Source organism: Oratosquilla oratoria, chromosome 20 (assembly GCF_046742065.1).
Source record: "Oratosquilla oratoria isolate Oo_2021 chromosome 20, ASM4674206v1, whole genome shotgun sequence".
Classification (NCBI taxonomy): Eukaryota; Metazoa; Arthropoda; class Malacostraca; order Stomatopoda; family Squillidae; genus Oratosquilla; species Oratosquilla oratoria.
Window position 1 is genome coordinate 12678646 of NC_134796.1, and position 2500 is coordinate 12681145.

Here is a 2500-nt window from a genome sequence, read left to right on the forward strand (position 1 = left end):
TACCTCACCCGATAAATTACCTCTCTCAATTCATCCAGTGTATTACTCCAACTCTACCCAATCTCTCTTTCTTTGCCAGCACCATAACCCCCTCCAACAATCATCACCTTCTCCTCCTCGTCCCAAAATCCTACTATCGTGCCTTTGTTTATTCAATTAAAGTCTTCCCCATATAATTCCTCCTAGTTTCTGTTGTCTTCCTTCTCATTCTGCCTCGACGTTTCCCTTCCATCTCCCCTTCTCCTTCGTCTAACTGCTCTATCATTTTCCTTTAATCATCCATGACCCCCTTTCAGGCCTTTCTTTTTCCTAGCCCTTCCCAGCCCCTTAACCCTCGCCGCTAAATATTTCAACAAAATTAATGTTTTCTGTGGTCCCACTCACATAATGCAAATGCCGCTGCTGCCATGACAACTAAAATAGTTTCTTATTTCTTCTGATGTTGCTCCTTCTCCTCCTCCTAACCCTCCTCCTCCTCCCCTCCTAGTCCTCCTCCTCGTACTCCTCCTCCCCTTCTAGTCCTCCTCCTCCTCCTCTTCCTCTTATTCTTCTTAATCCTCCTTCTGCTGCCCTTCCTGCTCCTCCGCTACCATTCCCATTTCTCCTCCTCTCCATCGCCCCCACTTTCTACTCCACCACCTCCTGCTCCCCCTACTCCACATCTTCCACTTCCACTACTCTTTTACCTCTAGCTCCTTCTCCTCTTGCATTTTATTTTCCTCCCGGTCTCCCTTCTCCTCTTTCTCCTCTTCTTTCTCTTCCTCCTCCTCTTACTCTTCTTCCTCCTCCTTTTCCTTGGTTCTTGTACATTTTCTTCACTCCCCATATCCTCCTTCTCCTCTTGCATTTTATTTTTCTCCCGGTCTTCCTTCTCCTCTTTCTCCTCTTCTTTCTCTTCCTCCTCCTCTTACTCTTCTTCCTCCTCCTTTTCCTTGGTTCTTGTACATTTTCTTCAATCTTCATATCCTCCTATTCCTCCTGATCCTTCTGCTTTTCCTTTTCTCATGCTTCTGGTGTTCTTCCTAGAACCGATCCTGCTCTCCCGTCCCTCTTCTTCCTCTTCCTCCTCCTCCACTCCTTCTCATCCTCCACTCCTCCTCCTCCTTCTTCTTTCCAGTGGGTTTACTCTTGTTCTTATCTTCTCTATTTCCCTCCACATCATCGGTTCCAAAATGTTTTCGAGAGACCCACATCTCCATTTCATTTCCATTTCTTTTCATATTTCTTGATCCACCTTCTGCGTTCTCCACCATCCCTATTCCCCCCAAATGCCGCAAACGCCTTGTTAAAAGAAAAAACCGTGCCTCCCATTGTTCTTTCTTTCTTTCTTCTTCCCCTTCCTCAACCCCAATTACTTCCTCTTCTCTCTGTGAGTCTTCATTCTCAAGAGTTTTCCTGCGTCATATGTCGATCCCGTCCTCACTCTCTACTCTCTTTCGGCCCCGCTCTCTTTCGGTTCTGCTCACTCCTCTTCGGTATTCCACCCTAACCCTCCACCACCCCCTTCCCCTCACTACGGTACCAAATCACTTGTGTCATTTCATCCCAAAATATCTTAATCTGTGAGCCACTTTCTTTCTTCTTCATAACACTTTCAATACTGTGCTTTCTTTCTTCACTTCCATTCTAATATAATGTAGGCTCTACATCCAAGTGCGATGAATGTTCCTTTCCTCCCCTATTTCTCTCTCTCTCTCTCTCTCTCTCTCTCTCTCTCTCTCTCTCTCTCTCTCTCTCTCTCTCTCACTCTCTCTCTCTCTCTCTCTTTCTCTTTATCTATATCGACCTGTCTCTCTATATGTCAGTCTCTATATTTATTCATCTATGTATTTACCTACCTATCTTCCTATCTATTTATCTTTATCTATCCACCTATCTGTATATATATATATGTATATATATATATATATATATATATATATATATATATTTCTAAACAGAAATGTAGTAGCACATTTGTAAATTACACACAGGAACCCACAATCGGAGAGAGAATAAACTTCGAATAAAGAAAAATCCTATATTTCGGCTATCAACTGTAGCCCTCTTCAGGAAAGTACTTTCCTGAAGAGGGCTACAGTTGATAGCCGAAATATAGGATTTTTCTTTATTCGAAGTTTATTCTTTCTCCGACTGTGGGTTCCTGTGTGTAATATATATATATATATAGATGTATATATATTTATGTATCTATATCTATCTATCTATCTATCTATATATATATATATATATATATATATATATGTGTGTGTGTGTGTGCGTGTGTGTGTGTGTGTGTGTGTGTGTGTGTGTGTGTGTGTGTGTGTGTGTGTGTGTGTGTGTGTGTGTGTGTGTGTGTGTGTGTGTGTGTGTGTGTTTGTGTATGCGTGTGTGTGTGTGCGTGTATGCATGTACATACACACACACACACACACACACACTCCAAACACACGCACACACACCCACGCACACACACCCACACATAAATTATATATATATATATATATATATATATATATAT

At 42.1% G+C, this 2500-nt stretch overlaps 1 protein-coding gene across 1 annotated transcript in view; it reads right to left on the bottom strand.

The window, feature by feature from the left end:
• The window catches only part of LOC143036105 (uncharacterized), a 29692-nt gene that overhangs the window by 16518 nt on the left and 10674 nt on the right, over positions 1-2500 (bottom strand). The window lies entirely within an intron of this gene.